At 44.7% G+C, this 21,434-nt stretch overlaps 2 pseudogenes; both read right to left on the bottom strand.

Annotated features, from left to right (window-relative positions):
* Nucleotides 1-2,502: 2,502 nt before the first annotated feature.
* Nucleotides 2,503-10,723, bottom strand: LOC128302778 (dynein axonemal heavy chain 7-like; annotated as a pseudogene).
* Nucleotides 10,724-11,106: 383 nt separating this feature from the next.
* LOC128302777 (dynein axonemal heavy chain 7-like) lies at nt 11,107-19,797 on the bottom strand (annotated as a pseudogene).
* Between the last annotated feature and the right edge of the window lie 1,637 nt (nt 19,798-21,434).

The following is a 21,434-nucleotide window of genomic DNA, read 5'->3' as shown; positions in this document are numbered from 1 at the left end:
AAACACGACTCCGTTAAACTGGGTTCGACTAAAGGGAAAAGTACGAATGAGATGCAACAGACGAATCTAAAAGGAAATGACAACCACGAATCTACCAACCAGCCGACTGCCGATCGTGTCAGTGATAGTGTACCCGTTTCGCGGAAAAAAACGGTCGGCTTCCGTACGGATGATCCTGCACAAGGGGATCACAAGCAGAAACCAACGCTTCACCAACGGAAAGACGTAAAATCCAAAGCTCCCGGAGTACGTGGTGGAGTATCGAACCATGGGAAAGGTGACGCCACCTCCAGGGCAGCTACTGGACCGGGTTCGAAAATTGTGACCCAAAAAGGAGGACCCGGGAAGAAGACGAGTGCCGGTGGGCCGGGGGCTACGAACACTGGACCGGGTGCGAAAATTGTGACCCAAAAAGGAGGCCCCGGGAAGAAGGCGAGTGCCGGTGGGCTGGAGGCTTCGAACACTAGACCGGGTTCGAAAATAGTGACCCTAAAAGAAGGACCCGGGAAGAAGACGAGTGCCGGTGGGCCGGGGGCTACGAACACTGGACCGGGTGCGAAAAATATGACCCAAAAAGGAGGACCCGGGAAGAAGACGAGTGCCGGTGGGCCGCAGGCTACGAACACTAAAGTTCGCATATCGGTCACGAACGCTAAAGGGTCTGGAGCTGCAGCGAAGGGAAGCAAACCTGCTGGAAAGGGCAACAAAAAGTAAACCACACCACAACAGTTAGTGTTTCGTTTTGAAGCCTCGATGCCGTCAGATGGCGATACTGTTCGGTTTGTTGGATATTTCTCCAACATGTCCGGCTAATCGCAGCTTTTCTTATACACCTATTTCTTTATACACATATTTCGTTATCTTGTATCGTACCTTTGGAACTAAAAATAGAAATTCGCGTATTCTCGGATAAAAAAATAATATTTTACATCGAATTAGTGAAATGGCAAATATTATCACACATGTACTTTGTTACACCAATCAAGTAAATCTGGAATGTATTAATAAAAGATGAAATTGAAGATACTAAAAACAAAGTACTGCATGATGATTTTTTCATTAAATAATGTAATAGTTATTTTTCTGCATGGTTCTATTTTTAAGAAGCATTTGTGCTACAGGTTACAGCTACAGTAAAGCTAAACACGGCTTTAGATTCGGCACATTCAGTTGCCAGCAGTTTCAGCAGTAGTAAATGTGGAGGGGAAAGATAATTTCACGGATAGTGCATAATTTCGTAGTGGAAATTAACTTCTTTTAGCTTCTTTTTATACTTTATGAGTTATTGTTTTGTTATTTGTGTAATGCTAAACTTTACAGTGATTTTTATTCTTTTGTTACATCGTTCCTTATTCGAAATGCTGTAGATTTTCTTTCTTGGTGAACTGAATTTACAAGTCCTATAATAAATTGTCTTTCTCTACATCTTAAAACACTAATCTAACCGTATTAATAGTCTGAACAACAATTTCGTCAAAAATAAGTGGCAAACATTTTCCGATGAAAAACTGAACAATTTACACTCTCGCTCACCAAGTTTCTTCGAAAGGAAGCGGCAAATTTTGCATAGTGCAAAGTGCAAAGTGGAAAGTTACTACTACACAAATTTTTTGGGGCCCCCGACACGGCGAGGCCCTGGGCGACCGCCTACACCGCCTACCGTTTGATCCGCCGCTGTACTCACTTTAATAGTTCTTTAACTCAAATCAATTTACCTTGCTCTTGCAATGGGGTATGATCCGAAGCCACTTGATGATCCTGACAACCCCATGTAGATGGTGACGCAGCGCAGAAAAGGAGGGGATTGAATCCTCCAACGTTTGGGAAGATAACTAAACGTAAATTCTAGCTGTCACGAGAGTCTATCACTTTGACTTATAGAAGATGGTCCCCGAAATTTGGTCGACTTTGGTCATTAGCGACTTTGGTCATTATCATTCGTACTAGTATGGCAAGTTTGTCCGGGATTCCAACAGAGTTCATTGCGTCGTAACCGTTATCTGGCTAACCATAATAGCATAACTATCAAGGCTATGCTATCGTATGCGGCCTTGAAGTCAATGAAGAGATGGAAAGAATAGAGTTGCTGTTCCGTCATCTTCTCCAAGATCTGCCGCATAGTGAGAGCATCTGATCAGTGGTTGATTTCCCGTTTCGGTGGTTGATTCGGTGGTGGTGGTTGATTTCCCTGTGTGATAGTTTCCAACTACTATTCCTGGCGTAACGACCTAGTTAAAATGCGATGAATTTTGTTTTCTAGTGCTGCAACCTCATTTTTTTATCAGTCGGTGCCTGGTGCTTTATTATTGTTGAGTCGACGGAACGGTAGCAGTACACGTGTAGCTTATATTATGTTTTGCAACTCAAACCATTTTTAATAAGATATCCATGAAATATTTGTAAAAATTGAATTATTGTGTATATTTTAGACGTAAAAAAGTTGCTTTTGTTAAATATGTTTTTCGTATCATGTCTATTTTCGTATCATGTCTTCATTTGCTTGTAAAATGACTTGTAGTTCTGAAAAACCCTCATTAAACGAAAATCCCCTACGTCATTGATCGCAGAAAGGGGCAAAAAAGCATTAGGAGCCTATTTTATACTTCATGCTTCTTCCTCCGTGCTGTGCGTTGAAACCGGTTAGTGACTAAGCTGACAAAGCATAGCCGCACCACGCAAAACCCAATGGTCCGGTTTCACATTGGGATCACAATTTAGCAACAACGCTATGACAAAGTTAGTACTGTGGCCCGTCGTGGAAAGCGTACCGCGCCGTTCGACCGTCTTGTATACCGGACAGCGGTACGTGTGCCGCGGAACAAAATCGTCTTTTTTCATCGGTTTCAGCAGAATCTAAAAGAGAAAATATGAATTTAGCGACAGGAAAACCTTACCATCTTAAGCAGTACTCACGTATGGCACGGTATCAAACAGGACGCGTGGTATAGACTCCTGCAGATCCCATCCTGCCCTTTTCCCTATCCCATGTGGTGCCTTCCGAAAACAATCCATACACGTACACCCCATTGTCCGGCGGTTCCGTGATGTCCGCTTCCCGCAACACTTCATTATCGAACACTAGCAGATCGATCGGTATGACGTACTTGCGGGCAAAGTTTTGCTGTGCGCCGGTCAAAAATGCCTGGGTGAAGAAAAAGCCCGACACCCAGAATGTTGCTGGCGGGCCTTCGTCGTACCATTGTTGCAGGAATTCTAACCGCGCGATAAAGTCCGCAATGTACGAGCCGAGCGTTTTCAGGCTCGGGTAGGAACGCTTCGCCCAGACGGATGGGATCTTGCCGACCAGTATCGCGCTGACCACCTCTTCCACGGTTGGTGACATGGCGACAAGACCCTGCATGGCTTTGCGAGCCGTCTGGAGTCTACCCCGGATGCAGATGAGTAGATTGTTAAACGGTACCATCTCCTGCACCAGTACCGTATTCATGCTCTGCAGAAGATAAGGGAGTATCGTGTATATAACATTCCTGTAATCGAGAGAAATCTCAGTGCGAGAGCTGACGAGTTACCTGATGATAGTCGGTCGGATACTTCTCCAGTGCGGCGTCCTGATCAAACTCTGGCGGAAGAAGCTTCAAAATGTTTGACGATACGCTAATCACAAGCTCGGCAGGAGTTTCCCTGAACACACCGGTTGATGTGTTCTGTGCGAGAATAACATACTCAATGAGTAGACTTTTAATGTTAATGTTAATGTTTTAGAAAATCAAGAATTGGTTACAGTAATTTAATGAAACTTAAAAACAAAATCAAACAGTTTCCAATTTTTTACAAACCTTTAAATCCTCAAGAATCTACCATTGTCAATTGAATGTGGAAATCCAATGGAAATTTAGCCAATTAGTAGAATGAAACATAATCAATTTTTGTTTAAAATTTTTTGAACCAGGTTTGGCAATTTAACCTAATTTTACATTACTTTCATTTGCAGCAAATGCTAATGGTGGGTATTTTGGGAATGTAGCATTAAATTCAGATAATAAAGTTACTTAACATTGAAAAGTAAATTGTTTTAAAGTTCCAGTGTGTGTCAGTCAAGGCAGTTTAAATGTGTTTCACCTATATTTACTAATCAGTGAGGTACTGTGGGAATTAACCAGAAGAATACCTGGCATAATTACGGTACGAACCTTCAGTTTGCATCCGATAAGAAAATGGCGTTACTGACTACAGATGTACTACACCTAACAACCGACATACCTGTGTCTTGAGCGTATTGGCCAACAAAGTGTCCGTTCTCTCGTTCTCCAGCACCTGCGCCGTGTAGAACTTTGCTATAAGCGTATTCAAACACCGACAATCCCAATCATCCGTTACACGGCCACCGTAGTTACACTCTCCGGTTAGGTAGCGTAGTGCCACATACGGTACTTCTTCATACTCGTCCAAAAACATTCGCAACTGCGTCAAGCTGATGCTCAGATCGGTCTCGTTACACTCGTACGGTATGTTCCAACCGATCGGACCAAACTGGCGCCGCCCCTGCACGACACCGTGGAAGAAGCACAGACTGAACAGGAGCTTTTTGAAGTTGGCCGATTGTTTGCACGCCTCGAACCATTCGACGTTGGATATTGGATCGCTCATGAACGAGCGCGACACGTTCATGCGTAGACCTTTCGGTGGTTCGTTGGTAATCTTGATTCCATTTTGTAGTACCACCACCGGGAAGTGTTCCGTCGGATTGGAGGTTAGCCAGAGCCGAAAGTCGGGATGCGTGTGTCCGGTTGGAAGCTTTCGCAGATCTTCTCTAGCGTCGGCATCCAGCTCTGGGCGAGGTGACAGTTTCGCAGCAGAACCCAATTGCCGAACTTGGTACCTTCGTCGATCATTTTGGTTGCGATAGGTCCCTGACCCTGTCCGAGCGATAGTGAGAAGAGCCGATTTGCCCCCAGACCCTGGGCGTCAGCAAATTTTATCAGCGTGGCCATCGGATCGGTACCCGGTGTTAGCACGAAGATCAATGGCACACAACAGTTCGATTCGTCGTACGATGCAGCCAAATTGAAGGCCGGAGGTTCCACGTATTTCGGTTCCATTGTTTCTGGAATTGATTGCTTGATTGATTGGAACAGTTAGTCTACAATAATCAAATCTCCGATATCCTATAGGATAACTGTTCACCTACCTGCCACATATAACTCGATCGTGGGAACCAACTAATCCGCCCGGAAACAGCAGCTTCTGGAACGCTGTCACCGTGGAAATCTACGGCTCCGGAATGGATGCCTCATGTGGTGTATCGTCGTCAAAGTACCGCTTCTAGTTCTGAACCACATGTTCCTTCAGCGGGGCGAAATCTTCAAACGACAGATCTCATCCCAATTTTTGTCCGGCAGCCAAACGGCTGGCGGGTAGGGATCAAGATTGTCCAATCCAACACCTCCGGTAAGCAAAAACATCAGCTCGGGCGACCGGAGCTGGCCGGCATCCTGCTGCATATTCGTAGCCAGCAATAGCGAGAACAGTATCTTGTCCTTTTCAAACAGGCTGCGGCAGATATTCTCGTAAAGGCTGTACGTAAAGTAGGTCCTAAGATCCTCCAAGCAGGCTGGTACCTCATCCACCTTCTCGGTATTGTCGATAGTCGCGGTAAAGAGGTTTACGAACCAATTCAGGCTGTACTGATACATTGGATCGATGCAGGCCAAGTCGGCAATCGTGAAGAACAGCACCGTCGAGTGGGCCGCTATCGGCGTGTACTGCAGACGGGCCGCATCGATCTGACGTTCGGTCCCCTCGGCAACGATTTGCTCCTCGTTGATCTCGTTGGCCAGCGTTTTCAACGAGCTTAGGACCGATACAGCGGTTTCATCCTCGAGAATGTTACCCTCGGACGAGAGGACCTGCAGGATCTTGTCTTCGATCTCCTGCAGCTGCCGCTTGTTCTCCGCCCCTTGCACGATCAATGCGTTCTTTTCTGTCTCGAGTTCGGGTCGTTCGCGCGCCACTGTTATCGAAAGCAGCTGATCCTGCAGTCCAGTCTGGGTGATCATGAAGTTGAGTAGCGTCACCTTCACCGCTATTTCCGGCAAGTAATGGGGACTACGGAGTTTTGTTGTGATGTAAAATTTAAACGAATCATTGTACTCTATGATTGAGTCACCCAGCTTGATACACATTGTTCCCCCCTGTCGGAAGATTTGTTTCAACAGAATCGGTTCCAGCATTGGTTCGATCTCTTCACCGACATTCTCCAGTAGCACTGGTAGACCAAACTGTATGGCGTTCTCCAGTACGCGTGTATAGTTAGGGTGTGAGAGACGTATTATACAAATACGGTTCGCCTTCTCCATATTGCGTACCCATGTGTTAGCCTGCCCTTGGGGATCGATCATCAGAGGCCAGCGTCGAGCATTGCTAAAAAGAGGAAAAAGAGCACACATTACACTTCACATCTCGAGTCTTACCATCGCATCGATACAAAAACACGATCGCTATTCTCTAAATATTCCCAAAGCCCCTGGTCAATTCTTACTGAATGATGATAGCACTCTCCACCGAAAATGCATCACTTGGTAAACCGAAGATGTTCCACGCCCGAATATCGACCGGGTTCCCCAGTACGTTCACGAGCTGGAAGTCCTGGGAACAGATGGTTCCACGATCCGTACACCGTTCGATCCACTGTTCGATCTGCTGTGCCCGGAACTGCATCGTGAAGGGTCCCAAGTACGCAACGATACCAGATGCAATCAACACGTCACCGGTGAGCGTGTCGTAGATTAGTGCCAGCGTTTCTGCCGCCGTCTGCCAGCGATCCTTCTCACCACCCAGACCGGTAATGATCTCCGTAGCGCGTTCCAGCTTCTTCATACACAGCTCTACATTTGCTTGCAGCTTTGCATGTTGAGCAATCTGTTCGTCCAGCTTACGTTGGAGATCCGCAAGATTTTCCTCGGCGATACGTAGCTGTTCCAGCTTTGCATTCAGTATCGTCATAGCGGACTAGGAGAAATAATACACAATAGTTGATGACAACTTTGTTAATGGATGCTAATGTGGTGTAGTGAGATAACCGGAAAAAGAACTCAAGAACCTACATTATAACTCGCTTGAGCTTCGGCTAATGCTGCTTTCTTGGGTGCTATCTCCTTTGCTACCTTATCGTACTTTGCAATCGCAATGACCCATTTGCACAATCCTTCCGCAGCCGTCGACGCCGCCTTCACCTTCTCCGGATCAAAGTTTTCGTTGGTAAACACACGCTCCTCAAGCTTCTGTATTACCTTCAGAGGAATATCATCCTTCTCGAAGTTTAGCACCGCATCGATATCGTAACCTTCCACCGTCCGATATAGTGACCCGAGCAGTGTCCACAACAGATTGACGTCTTTTTCATTTCGTTGATTGGCTGCAAAGAAGCGTGAAGGAATTTGTTTACGACGACTGAAACTTGTTAGGAAAGCAAATCCTGCACTATTTGACAGTTCTACAAAGGACTACTGTAACTATTTCGCATGTATATACAGGCAGTCCCCGTGATACGCGGTTTTTGAAAATTTGACAGCTGAGCTAGTTTATAGCACAAAATCTAAGCAAAATGCTCAAAATTGGTCAAAAATACCTTTTTTTCTCACATAAAACATTTCTTTCTAACTTATATTAATGTAATGTTTCTAAAAATCGCCTGATTCGTCGAATAATTTAGGTTCGGAGCAGGAAGTCGACTCTGTGACTTTGAAGTATAAACGAAATTGCACCAGGATTCGACTTACGTGGAAATTCGAGTTACGCGGATTTTTCCCGGGTTATAGCGGTCCGCTATAATAGCGTATCTCGGGGACTGCCTGTATTATAAAAACCTTTGGCGACGTTGAAAAATAATCATTCAGAAGTTTACAATCGAAGCAACCATCGAAGCAACCAACCATAGCTAATATAAACCTTTAGCAACATTGAAATATAACATTACTATCCAAGCAACCATCTATCCAAGCAGCTTACATGATGGTGTTGAGTGAAGTACCTGAAGGATTCGTGTTGATTCCACGGATTCCCGCTGGATTCGTTTACAAGGGCGTACTTCATCTGAAGGACGCGTATGTAAAGAATTTCGATTGCGCTGCCGGAGATGGTTCACCGGTGCAAGAGAAACTTTTCGTACACGACGCCGACAATGAAGTGGTGGGAACGATAACGTTGATGCGGCAAGTCGTGCATGATGTTGCGATTGAAGATCCCACGACTACTTCCGACTGTTTATTTTCAGAATATTTCAAATGTTGTGAACGTTGCAAGGCCTGTTTGAAGTGGCTGTCAATCGAGTGCTGCTGTCCAAAGTGTGGCGACAAAACTCAAAAGGATGAATCTTTGGCAAAATCAATTCTGCCAACCTGCTTCAACGACCCGTCCGAATTGGGGCCGGCACCCAATGGAAAAACGCCATCTATCTACGGTTTGGACACAATGGAAGTTCCGAATCGTGTGGATGGAAGTTCCCAATCGTGTTGTTCCCAATCGTGTCGATTGTGCCACATTTGCGAAATTCGTTGTATCGATTGCGCATACCAAATGAGCCTGAAGGATGAGTCCAAATCGTCCAGCTCTTTCAGCTCTTTCAGCTGTGTTCCTCATCAGATTATATCTGCAATCGCTCCAACGACCAGACCTGTTACCCGTCGTCCGTGGCGTACCGGTCGTCCATCCCACGGTCCCAAACACGACTCCGTTAAACTGGGTTCGACGAAAGGGAAAAGTACGAATGAGATGCAACAGACGAATCTAAAAGGAAATGACAACCACGAATCTACCAACCAGCCGACTGCCGATGGCAAAGATCGTGTCAGTGATAGTGTACCCGTTTCGCGGAAAAAAACGGTCGGCTTCCGTACGGATGATCCTGCACAAGGGGATCACAAGCAGAAACCAACGCTTCACCAACGGAAAGACGTAAAATCCAAAGCTCCCGGAGTACGTGGTGGAGTATCGAACCATGGGAAAGGTGACGCCACCTCCAGGGCAGCTACTGGACCGGGTTCGAAAATTGTGACCCAAAAAGGAGGACCCGGGAAGAAGACGAGTGCCGGTGGGCTGGAGGCTTCGAACACTAGACCGGGTTCGAAAATAGTGACCCTAAAAGAAGGACCCGGGAAGAAGACGAGTGCCGGTGGGCCGGGGGCTACGAACACTGGACCGGGTGCGAAAAATATGACCCAAAAAGGAGGACCCGGGAAGAAGACGAGTGCCGGTGGGCCGGAGGCTACGAACACTAAAGTTCGCATATCGGACACGAACGCTAAAGGGTCTGGAGCTGCAGCGAAGGGAAGCAAACCTGCTGGAAAGGGCAACAAAAAGTAAACCACACCACAACAGTTAGTGTTTCGTTTTGAAGCCTCGATGCCGTCAGATGGCGATACTGTTCGGTTTGTTGAATATTTCTCCAACATGTCCGGCTAATCGCAGCTTTTCTTATACACCTATTTCTTTATACACATATTTCGTTATCTTGTATCGTACCTTTGGAACTAAAAATAGAAATTCGCGTATTCTCGGATAAAAAAATAATATTTTACATCGAATTAGTGAAATGGCAAATATCACACATGTACTTGCTACGTACAATCAAGTAAATCTGGAATGTATTAATAAAAGATGAAATTGAAGATACTAAAAACAAAGTACTGCATGATGATTTTTTCATTAAATAATGTAATAGTTATTTTTCTGCATGGTTCTATTTTTAAGAAGCATTTGTGCTACAGGTTACAGCTACAGTAAAGCTAAACACGGCTTTAGATTCGGCACATTCAGTTGCCAGCAGTTTCAGCAGTAGTAAATGTGGAGGGGAAAGATAATTTCACGGATAGTGCATAATTTCGTAGTGGAAATTAACTTCTTTTAGCTTCTTTTTATACTTTATGAGTTATTGTTTTGTTATTTGTGTAATGCTAAACTTTACAGTGATTTTTATTCTTTTGTTACATCGTTCCTTATTCGAAATGCTGTAGATTTTCTTTCTTGGTGAACTGAATTTACAAGTCCTATAATAAATTGTCTTTCTCTACATCTTAAAACACTAATCTAACCGTATTAATAGTCTGAACAACAATTTCGTCAAAAATAAGTGGCAAACATTTTCCGATGAAAAACTGAACAATTTACACTCTCGCTCACCAAGTTTCTTCGAAAGGAAGCGGCAAATTTTGCATAGTGCAAAGTGCAAAGTGGAAAGTTACTACTACACAAATTTTTTGGGGCCCCCGACACGGCGAGGCCCTGGGCGACCGCCTACACCGCCTACCGTTTGATCCGCCGCTGTACTCACTTTAATAGTTCTTTAACTCAAATCAATTTACCTTGCTCTTGCAATGGGGTATGATCCGAAGCCACTTGATGATCCTGACAACCCCATGTAGATGGTGACGCAGCGCAGAAAAGGAGGGGATTGAATCCTCCAACGTTTGGGAAGATAACTAAACGTAAATTCTAGCTGTCACGAGAGTCTATCACTTTGACTTATAGAAGATGGTCCCCGAAATTTGGTCGACTTTGGTCATTAGCGACTTTGGTCATTATCATTCGTACTAGTATGGCAAGTTTGTCCGGGATTCCAACAGAGTTCATTGCGTCGTAACCGTTATCTGGCTAACCATAATAGCATAACTATCAAGGCTATGCTATCGTATGCGGCCTTGAAGTCAATGAAGAGATGGAAAGAATAGAGTTGCTGTTCCGTCATCTTCTCCAAGATCTGCCGCATAGTGAGAGCATCTGATCAGTGGTTGATTTCCCGTTTCGGTGGTTGATTCGGTGGTGGTGGTTGATTTCCCTGTGTGATAGTTTCCAACTACTATTCCTGGCGTAACGACCTAGTTAAAATGCGATGAATTTTGTTTTCTAGTGCTGCAACCTCATTTTTTTATCAGTCGGTGCCTGGTGCTTTATTATTGTTGAGTCGACGGAACGGTAGCAGTACACGTGTAGCTTATATTATGTTTTGCAACTCAAACCATTTTTAATAAGATATCCATGAAATATTTGTAAAAATTGAATTATTGTGTATATTTTAGACGTAAAAAAGTTGCTTTTGTTAAATATGTTTTTCGTATCATGTCTATTTTCGTATCATGTCTTCATTTGCTTGTAAAATGACTTGTAGTTCTGAAAAACCCTCATTAAACGAAAATCCCCTACGTCATTGATCGCAGAAAGGGGCAAAAAAGCATTAGGAGCCTATTTTATACTTCATGCTTCTTCCTCCGTGCTGTGCGTTGAAACCGGTTAGTGACTAAGCTGACAAAGCATAGCCGCACCACGCAAAACCCAATGGTCCGGTTTCACATTGGGATCACAATTTAGCAACAACGCTATGACAAAGTTAGTACTGTGGCCCGTCGTGGAAAGCGTACCGCGCCGTTCGACCGTCTTGTATACCGGACAGCGGTACGTGTGCCGCGGAACAAAATCGTCTTTTTTCATCGGTTTCAGCAGAATCTAAAAGAGAAAATATGAATTTAGCGACAGGAAAACCTTACCATCTTAAGCAGTACTCACGTATGGCACGGTATCAAACAGGACGCGTGGTATAGACTCCTGCAGATCCCATCCTGCCCTTTTCCCTATCCCATGTGGTGCCTTCCGAAAACAATCCATACACGTACACCCCATTGTCCGGCGGTTCCGTGATGTCCGCTTCCCGCAACACTTCATTATCGAACACTAGCAGATCGATCGGTATGACGTACTTGCGGGCAAAGTTTTGCTGTGCGCCGGTCAAAAATGCCTGGGTGAAGAAAAAGCCCGACACCCAGAATGTTGCTGGCGGGCCTTCGTCGTACCATTGTTGCAGGAATTCTAACCGCGCGATAAAGTCCGCAATGTACGAGCCGAGCGTTTTCAGGCTCGGGTAGGAACGCTTCGCCCAGACGGATGGGATCTTGCCGACCAGTATCGCGCTGACCACCTCTTCCACGGTTGGTGACATGGCGACAAGACCCTGCATGGCTTTGCGAGCCGTCTGGAGTCTACCCCGGATGCAGATGAGTAGATTGTTAAACGGTACCATCTCCTGCACCAGTACCGTATTCATGCTCTGCAGAAGATAAGGGAGTATCGTGTATATAACATTCCTGTAATCGAGAGAAATCTCAGTGCGAGAGCTGACGAGTTACCTGATGATAGTCGGTCGGATACTTCTCCAGTGCGGCGTCCTGATCAAACTCTGGCGGAAGAAGCTTCAAAATGTTTGACGATACGCTAATCACAAGCTCGGCAGGAGTTTCCCTGAACACACCGGTTGATGTGTTCTGTGCGAGAATAACATACTCAATGAGTAGACTTTTAATGTTAATGTTAATGTTTTAGAAAATCAAGAATTGGTTACAGTAATTTAATGAAACTTAAAAACAAAATCAAACAGTTTCCAATTTTTTACAAACCTTTAAATCCTCAAGAATCTACCATTGTCAATTGAATGTGGAAATCCAATGGAAATTTAGCCAATTAGTAGAATGAAACATAATCAATTTTTGTTTAAAATTTTTTGAACCAGGTTTGGCAATTTAACCTAATTTTACATTACTTTCATTTGCAGCAAATGCTAATGGTGGGTATTTTGGGAATGTAGCATTAAATTCAGATAATAAAGTTACTTAACATTGAAAAGTAAATTGTTTTAAAGTTCCAGTGTGTGTCAGTCAAGGCAGTTTAAATGTGTTTCACCTATATTTACTAATCAGTGAGGTACTGTGGGAATTAACCAGAAGAATACCTGGCATAATTACGGTACGAACCTTCAGTTTGCATCCGATAAGAAAATGGCGTTACTGACTACAGATGTACTACACCTAACAACCGACATACCTGTGTCTTGAGCGTATTGGCCAACAAAGTGTCCGTTCTCTCGTTCTCCAGCACCTGCGCCGTGTAGAACTTTGCTATAAGCGTATTCAAACACCGACAATCCCAATCATCCGTTACACGGCCACCGTAGTTACACTCTCCGGTTAGGTAGCGTAGTGCCACATACGGTACTTCTTCATACTCGTCCAAAAACATTCGCAACTGCGTCAAGCTGATGCTCAGATCGGTCTCGTTACACTCGTACGGTATGTTCCAACCGATCGGACCAAACTGGCGCCGCCCCTGCACGACACCGTGGAAGAAGCACAGACTGAACAGGAGCTTTTTGAAGTTGGCCGATTGTTTGCACGCCTCGAACCATTCGACGTTGGATATTGGATCGCTCATGAACGAGCGCGACACGTTCATGCGTAGACCTTTCGGTGGTTCGTTGGTAATCTTGATTCCATTTTGTAGTACCACCACCGGGAAGTGTTCCGTCGGATTGGAGGTTAGCCAGAGCCGAAAGTCGGGATGCGTGTGTCCGGTTGGAAGCTTTCGCAGATCTTCTCTAGCGTCGGCATCCAGCTCTGGGCGAGGTGACAGTTTCGCAGCAGAACCCAATTGCCGAACTTGGTACCTTCGTCGATCATTTTGGTTGCGATAGGTCCCTGACCCTGTCCGAGCGATAGTGAGAAGAGCCGATTTGCCCCCAGACCCTGGGCGTCAGCAAATTTTATCAGCGTGGCCATCGGATCGGTACCCGGTGTTAGCACGAAGATCAATGGCACACAACAGTTCGATTCGTCGTACGATGCAGCCAAATTGAAGGCCGGAGGTTCCACGTATTTCGGTTCCATTGTTTCTGGAATTGATTGCTTGATTGATTGGAACAGTTAGTCTACAATAATCAAATCTCCGATATCCTATAGGATAACTGTTCACCTACCTGCCACATATAACTCGATCGTGGGAACCAACTAATCCGCCCGGAAACAGCAGCTTCTGGAACGCTGTCACCGTGGAAATCTACGGCTCCGGAATGGATGCCTCATGTGGTGTATCGTCGTCAAAGTACCGCTTCTAGTTCTGAACCACATGTTCCTTCAGCGGGGCGAAATCTTCAAACGACAGATCTCATCCCAATTTTTGTCCGGCAGCCAAACGGCTGGCGGGTAGGGATCAAGATTGTCCAATCCAACACCTCCGGTAAGCAAAAACATCAGCTCGGGCGACCGGAGCTGGCCGGCATCCTGCTGCATATTCGTAGCCAGCAATAGCGAGAACAGTATCTTGTCCTTTTCAAACAGGCTGCGGCAGATATTCTCGTAAAGGCTGTACGTAAAGTAGGTCCTAAGATCCTCCAAGCAGGCTGGTACCTCATCCACCTTCTCGGTATTGTCGATAGTCGCGGTAAAGAGGTTTACGAACCAATTCAGGCTGTACTGATACATTGGATCGATGCAGGCCAAGTCGGCAATCGTGAAGAACAGCACCGTCGAGTGGGCCGCTATCGGCGTGTACTGCAGACGGGCCGCATCGATCTGACGTTCGGTCCCCTCGGCAACGATTTGCTCCTCGTTGATCTCGTTGGCCAGCGTTTTCAACGAGCTTAGGACCGATACAGCGGTTTCATCCTCGAGAATGTTACCCTCGGACGAGAGGACCTGCAGGATCTTGTCTTCGATCTCCTGCAGCTGCCGCTTGTTCTCCGCCCCTTGCACGATCAATGCGTTCTTTTCTGTCTCGAGTTCGGGTCGTTCGCGCGCCACTGTTATCGAAAGCAGCTGATCCTGCAGTCCAGTCTGGGTGATCATGAAGTTGAGTAGCGTCACCTTCACCGCTATTTCCGGCAAGTAATGGGGACTACGGAGTTTTGTTGTGATGTAAAATTTAAACGAATCATTGTACTCTATGATTGAGTCACCCAGCTTGATACACATTGTTCCCCCCTGTCGGAAGATTTGTTTCAACAGAATCGGTTCCAGCATTGGTTCGATCTCTTCACCGACATTCTCCAGTAGCACTGGTAGACCAAACTGTATGGCGTTCTCCAGTACGCGTGTATAGTTAGGGTGTGAGAGACGTATTATACAAATACGGTTCGCCTTCTCCATATTGCGTACCCATGTGTTAGCCTGCCCTTGGGGATCGATCATCAGAGGCCAGCGTCGAGCATTGCTAAAAAGAGGAAAAAGAGCACACATTACACTTCACATCTCGAGTCTTACCATCGCATCGATACAAAAACACGATCGCTATTCTCTAAATATTCCCAAAGCCCCTGGTCAATTCTTACTGAATGATGATAGCACTCTCCACCGAAAATGCATCACTTGGTAAACCGAAGATGTTCCACGCCCGAATATCGACCGGGTTCCCCAGTACGTTCACGAGCTGGAAGTCCTGGGAACAGATGGTTCCACGATCCGTACACCGTTCGATCCACTGTTCGATCTGCTGTGCCCGGAACTGCATCGTGAAGGGTCCCAAGTACGCAACGATACCAGATGCAATCAACACGTCACCGGTGAGCGTGTCGTAGATTAGTGCCAGCGTTTCTGCCGCCGTCTGCCAGCGATCCTTCTCACCACCCAGACCGGTAATGATCTCCGTAGCGCGTTCCAGCTTCTTCATACACAGCTCTACATTTGCTTGCAGCTTTGCATGTTGAGCAATCTGTTCGTCCAGCTTACGTTGGAGATCCGCAAGATTTTCCTCGGCGATACGTAGCTGTTCCAGCTTTGCATTCAGTATCGTCATAGCGGACTAGGAGAAATAATACACAATAGTTGATGACAACTTTGTTAATGGATGCTAATGTGGTGTAGTGAGATAACCGGAAAAAGAACTCAAGAACCTACATTATAACTCGCTTGAGCTTCGGCTAATGCTGCTTTCTTGGGTGCTATCTCCTTTGCTACCTTATCGTACTTTGCAATCGCAATGACCCATTTGCACAATCCTTCCGCAGCCGTCGACGCCGCCTTCACCTTCTCCGGATCAAAGTTTTCGTTGGTAAACACACGCTCCTCAAGCTTCTGTATTACCTTCAGAGGAATATCATCCTTCTCGAAGTTTAGCACCGCATCGATATCGTAACCTTCCACCGTCCGATATAGTGACCCGAGCAGTGTCCACAACAGATTGACGTCTTTTTCATTTCGTTGATTGGCTGCAAAGAAGCGTGAAGGAATTTGTTTACGACGACTGAAACTTGTTAGGAAAGCAAATCCTGCACTATTTGACAGTTCTACAAAGGACTACTGTAACTATTTCGCATGTATATACAGGCAGTCCCCGTGATACGCGGTTTTTGAAAATTTGACAGCTGAGCTAGTTTATAGCACAAAATCTAAGCAAAATGCTCAAAATTGGTCAAAAATACCTTTTTTTCTCACATAAAACATTTCTTTCTAACTTATATTAATGTAATGTTTCTAAAAATCGCCTGATTCGTCGAATAATTTAGGTTCGGAGCAGGAAGTCGACTCTGTGACTTTGAAGTATAAACGAAATTGCACCAGGATTCGACTTACGTGGAAATTCGAGTTACGCGGATTTTTCCCGGGTTATAGCGGTCCGCTATAATAGCGTATCTCGGGGACTGCCTGTATTATAAAAACCTTTGGCGACGTTGAAAAATAATCATTCAGAAGTTTACAATCGAAGCAACCATCGAAGCAACCAACCATAGCTAATATAAACCTTTAGCAACATTGAAATATAACATTACTATCCAAGCAACCATCTATCCAAGCAGCTTACATGATGGTGTTGAGTGAAGTACCTGAAGGATTCGTGTTGATTCCACGGATTCCCGCTGGATTCGTTTACAAGGGCGTACTTCATCTGAAGGACGCGTATGTAAAGAATTTCGATTGCGCTGCCGGAGATGGTTCACCGGTGCAAGAGAAACTTTTCGTACACGACGCCGACAATGAAGTGGTGGGAACGATAACGTTGATGCGGCAAGTCGTGCATGATGTTGCGATTGAAGATCCCACGACTACTTCCGACTGTTTATTTTCAGAATATTTCAAATGTTGTGAACGTTGCAAGGCCTGTTTGAAGTGGCTGTCAATCGAGTGCTGCTGTCCAAAGTGTGGCGACAAAACTCAAAAGGATGAATCTTTGGCAAAATCAATTCTGCCAACCTGCTTCAACGACCCGTCCGAATTGGGGCCGGCACCCAATGGAAAAACGCCATCTATCTACGGTTTGGACACAATGGAAGTTCCGAATCGTGTGGATGGAAGTTCCCAATCGTGTTGTTCCCAATCGTGTCGATTGTGCCACATTTGCGAAATTCGTTGTATCGATTGCGCATACCAAATGAGCCTGAAGGATGAGTCCAAATCGTCCAGCTCTTTCAGCTCTTTCAGCTGTGTTCCTCATCAGATTATATCTGCAATCGCTCCAACGACCAGACCTGTTACCCGTCGTCCGTGGCGTACCGGTCGTCCATCCCACGGTCCCAAACACGACTCCGTTAAACTGGGTTCGACGAAAGGGAAAAGTACGAATGAGATGCAACAGACGAATCTAAAAGGAAATGACAACCACGAATCTACCAACCAGCCGACTGCCGATGGCAAAGATCGTGTCAGTGATAGTGTACCCGTTTCGCGGAAAAAAACGGTCGGCTTCCGTACGGATGATCCTGCACAAGGGGATCACAAGCAGAAACCAACGCTTCACCAACGGAAAGACGTAAAATCCAAAGCTCCCGGAGTACGTGGTGGAGTATCGAACCATGGGAAAGGTGACGCCACCTCCAGGGCAGCTACTGGACCGGGTTCGAAAATTGTGACCCAAAAAGGAGGACCCGGGAAGAAGACGAGTGCCGGTGGGCTGGAGGCTTCGAACACTAGACCGGGTTCGAAAATAGTGACCCTAAAAGAAGGACCCGGGAAGAAGACGAGTGCCGGTGGGCCGGGGGCTACGAACACTGGACCGGGTGCGAAAAATATGACCCAAAAAGGAGGACCCGGGAAGAAGACGAGTGCCGGTGGGCCGGAGGCTACGAACACTAAAGTTCGCATATCGGACACGAACGCTAAAGGGTCTGGAGCTGCAGCGAAGGGAAGCAAACCTGCTGGAAAGGGCAACAAAAAGTAAACCACACCACAACAGTTAGTGTTTCGTTTTGAAGCCTCGATGCCGTCAGATGGCGATACTGTTCGGTTTGTTGAATATTTCTCCAACATGTCCGGCTAATCGCAGCTTTTCTTATACACCTATTTCTTTATACACATATTTCGTTATCTTGTATCGTACCTTTGGAACTAAAAATAGAAATTCGCGTATTCTCGGATAAAAAAATAATATTTTACATCGAATTAGTGAAATGGCAAATATCACACATGTACTTGCTACGTACAATCAAGTAAATCTGGAATGTATTAATAAAAGATGAAATTGAAGATACTAAAAACAAAGTACTGCATGATGATTTTTTCATTAAATAATGTAATAGTTATTTTTCTGCATGGTTCTATTTTTAAGAAGCATTTGTGCTACAGGTTACAGCTACAGTAAAGCTAAACACGGCTTTAGATTCGGCACATTCAGTTGCCAGCAGTTTCAGCAGTAGTAAATGTGGAGGGGAAAGATAATTTCACGGATAGTGCATAATTTCGTAGTGGAAATTAACTTCTTTTAGCTTCTTTTTATACTTTATGAGTTATTGTTTTGTTATTTGTGTAATGCTAAACTTTACAGTGATTTTTATTCTTTTGTTACATCGTTCCTTATTCGAAATGCTGTAGATTTTCTTTCTTGGTGAACTGAATTTACAAGTCCTATAATAAATTGTCTTTCTCTACATCTTAAAACACTAATCTAACCGTATTAATAGTCTGAACAACAATTTCGTCAAAAATAAGTGGCAAACATTTTCCGATGAAAAACTGAACAATTTACACTCTCGCTCACCAAGTTTCTTCGAAAGGAAGAGGCAAATTTTGCATAGTGCAAAGTGCAAAGTGGAAAGTTACTACTACACAAATTTTTTGGGGCCCCCGACACGGCGAGGCCCTAGACGACCGCCTACACCGCCTACCGTTTGATCCGCCGCTGCGCTCAACACAAGCGGTGTTGAAAATATGGCATTGCCGTCATAATATAAATTAAATAAATAAATAAAATAAATAAAGAACGTACGATGTACGATGTCAAATTAATCCAACAGAACATTTATTTCAAACATTCTAATTTATTTAATCTGTGGATTTACTAACAAACCATAACGTTGCGTGTTTTACCCATAGATAGCAACGATGATCTACCAGTTCTAATTCTAGACAAAATTCGATTTCTTTAGGACTAGCTACTTGGCTAAGTAATAATGACTGCAATGCAACATAACCAGTCTCCAATCCGAGTGAGCAATGGAATAGGCATTGCCAATCATTACGCACTTCCTCCGTGACATACGTGCTAAATATGGTCTAATACTCCGTAAAGATGTAGCAGCTGCTGCACAACCATCAAGCATTCTACTTGTCCGTTGCTATCGGAAGCCATCACCATTTGCCAGCAGAGCAGTGCAGGTTTGCAGGGCACGCGTCGTTGTCCTTGATCGTGTGTGCCAACCGTCGCCAGATCGTCCAGATTGCCAGACCAAGTGTCATCGCAGTGTGCAGCACTGCGTTCCGCAAAATGCATTGCTCATTAAAATAAGTTAATAATAAACTACCACCACTGCTGCTTCTACTTCGGCTGCAGAAGCTTGCAGAAATCGACAGAACCAACTGCACGCAACTGGAGTGCAGCCGATGTGACAAAGACAAAGCGCTGGCACGGAAAAGGGTTAGTCTGGGTGTCCTGTGTCATCGTCGACAGCCCCGCATGCTCTTCGTCTGTCGTGCACAACCGCTGATGAACATCATTTGCTAATACTAAAAACCTCTTACATAGTTATATCTGTTCCGCGCTGTGGTATTATTGGAGAAATGGCACTGGTGCCTTACCAATGCTTATGTACACCATATCCGCCCATCCGCAAGGAAACGCACTCGATGGAATGGTGAAGACACCGTACATCTAATACCATGGCTCATGTATCACAATGTGGCCTTTTTGCAGCAGTTATATTACAGACTACAGTGCCGCTGCCTTTCTTGCTTTGTGTTGGCAATGAGGCGCATCTACTGACACCAAATAACGTTTTTCACTTTAGGGGTCCTCGGGTACCACCTTGGATCAAGTGCACCGAAAATAAGTCCCTTCGATTGCAGAACTGTGGAGTCGACACAGCAGCATAATTTGCCAACCCTCAAGTGGACTGTTTAAAATTAAATTCACAACATCAAAAACGTGTCCCGATTCGCATTGTTACGGTTGAAGGGTAACCGTTGCGGTCGCAACCAAAGTGCCTGCTTTTGCATGCCTTGGACCACTCGCCTAGGTAAGTGGGCGAATAGTGTTTACTATTCTTAGACCTTTCCGCCGTCATCCGACGTTTACCATATTTTGCAAAACTAACAGGTTCCTCTTGGACCTAGTGCTTCTGACACAATTTGAGCATCAGGGCCAAGTTTGGGAACGGTTTCTTCTTCTTGGTTAGAGCTAATATTATGCTCTACCTATAGAACGTGTTTAAATTGGGCCCTTCAATTCCGTAAATCCTAGTTGCTAACAACAACCGTTAAATACAATATTTTAAGATTTCTGATGCAGCATGTGAGGATGTTGAGTTCGAGTTCTCAAATACGTTTAAATTAAGAATCCGTATTAGATTCTTGTTTAGCGTAAACTTGTGCACACCTGATGTCTACCAGCACAGTAACTAAGCAAGGCCTAGAAAGCTGGAATCCCTAGCTGGGATTACTTCACAGAGTGGAAGAAGAAGAATACGAAAAATTGATATACCTTCCCGTCAATTCTGCCAGAAATCGAGATATGTTACAATTTACACACTCATCTCATCTCCCTATAAGGTGCCATTTAGGCAATGATATCCGGATTTCCATCTCTTGTAGGTGATCTAACGCTTAAAGCTCAGAGTTTGTTTGTTTTTTGGCGATGCTTTACTCCAGCCTTTTTAATTTTCAGTTCTTAGGCAGTCTAGAAAGACTTTGCAGATTAGCTAATTTTTGCCATGTTACTGATTCTATCAATTGTCCTATAACAGTATTAAATGTTATTAATGTATTTATTCACTATGTAATATGCACGATGTTTTTTTGTTTTGTAATTTGTCTGTCCTTGTTACGACCAGACTTTGCAGATAAATTTCAATTTAGGATTCTTCCTTGACCGTTTTCAAGAACAAATGTAGCAGTTGAGAAATAATCATAATCCTTCCCGGTTGTTCTTGTTTTATTGTCTTCTTAGTTTAACGATTTACTACAGGTCCTGCCTTAGCAATACCAGTTTCATAGAGCTGGTTGAATTGAAGGCGTAAATTTGTGAAGAAAAGAAGGGATAGAAGGATAGAAGTGTCCAAAATATTATCATATTTCAACTTATTTTAGACAGCCGCAGGAAATTGGAATATTTAAAGAATGTCTTTGTGCTTGTTGCTTGTACTACGTTTCCATCGATTACGAATGTTGGGAGTCCTCTGTTCAAAATTTTGGTCAGGGTTGGCAAACTTCTCTTTGAATTATTAAGGTGTTCTTAAG

This window comes from Anopheles moucheti, chromosome 3 (assembly GCF_943734755.1).
Source record: "Anopheles moucheti chromosome 3, idAnoMoucSN_F20_07, whole genome shotgun sequence".
Classification (NCBI taxonomy): domain Eukaryota; kingdom Metazoa; phylum Arthropoda; class Insecta; order Diptera; family Culicidae; genus Anopheles; species Anopheles moucheti.
The sequence above is the reverse complement of the archived record's forward strand: the minus strand, read 5'-3'. Positions and strand labels throughout refer to the sequence as shown.